We start from the raw sequence: 1,432 nt of genomic DNA, 5'->3' as shown, positions 1-1,432 counted from the left end.
ACGGAGTTTCGCTCTTGTTACCCAGGCTGGAGTGCAATGGCGCGATCTCGGCTCACCGCAACCTCCGCCTCCTGGATTCAGGCAATTCTCCTGCCTCAGCCTCCTGAGTAGCTGGGACCTCTTCCTCTCTCTTACCCTCTCTTTGCCCTTCCACCATAGGACGACCCAGCAAGAGGGTCCATGCCAGATGTGGGATAGCAGCACAAAATGGACTAAGATACCATGTCTTATCAGTCTGGCTACAAAAAAAAAAGCAACAACAAAGTTGAATAACATATTCTGTGGGCAATTTCTTTTTTTCTTTTCCTTTTTTTTTTTTTTAAGACTGAGTCTTCCTCTGTCTCTAGGCTAGAGTACAGTGGTGAGATCTCAGCTCACTGCAACCTCTGACTCCCAGGTTCAAGCAATTCTCCAGCTTCAGCCTCCCGAGTAGCTGAGGTTACAGACACGTGCCACCATGCCCAGCTAATTTTTGTATTTTTAGTAGAGATGGGGTTTAACCATGTTGGCCAGGATGGTCTCAATCTCCTGATTTTGTGATCCACCTGCCTCAGCCTCCCAAAGTGCTGGGATCACAGACGTGAGCCACTGCGCCTGGCCCCGTGATCATGTCTATGACGAAATAGTACTACCCTCACACACGACTCTCACACATGACTCTCACACATGTGAATATAAATTGGTAAAAGGGCATTTTGGCGAAATCTATCAAAATGCATTCAGATAACGTATTTCTGGGAATTTATGCTTCAGATAGACTTGCATGAGTAACAAATCATGTATGTATAAAGTTATTCTCTGCAGCACTTTGCAATCACCAAAGATTGGAAACAACTCAACTGTCCATTATTAAGGGGCTAGATTAGGTAGAACACAATCCACCCATCAAATGGAATACTATGTGGCTATTAAAAAGAATCAGGGAGATCTGTGTATTCTTTTTTTTTTTTTACAAAGTTTATTCTTAAATGTGCAACAGCTCCAAGACAACACTTAATCCAGCTATAGGTGGCAAAGATGTTATGGCAGGGAATACAGATGTTTAAATACGGATGAAATAAAAGGTCACCATCTCCTCAGGGACAAGAAATAGCTTACTTTTTCCAGATTTCTTAATTCCACCGTGGCCAGGGACCCCTTCCCCACGACCTTCGCTTTTAGCTCCTTGAGTTTTTTCTGCTCTTCTTTTTGCTTCTGCTTGAAAGCCTTATCGTCCTTGTCCATCTCCGTGGCCTGCTTCTTGGGCTGTTTCAGGGGCTTCTTGCCACCTTCGAGGCCGGACATGGCACCTGCTGCCCCTTTCCCAGACCCTGCCACCAGAAACGGTAATCTGTGTGTTCTAATAGGGAAAGTTTCATAAAAACTAAGGGCCAGGTGCAGTGGCTCACAACTGTAATCCCAGCACTTTGGGAGGCCAAGGTGGGCAGATCGC

The sequence above is a fragment of the Cebus imitator genome, unplaced genomic scaffold, assembly GCF_001604975.1.
Source record: "Cebus imitator isolate Cc_AM_T3 unplaced genomic scaffold, Cebus_imitator-1.0 Scaffold87, whole genome shotgun sequence".
Lineage (NCBI taxonomy): Eukaryota > Metazoa > Chordata > Mammalia > Primates > Cebidae > Cebus > Cebus imitator.
The sequence above is the reverse complement of the archived record's forward strand: the minus strand, read 5'-3'. Positions refer to the sequence as shown.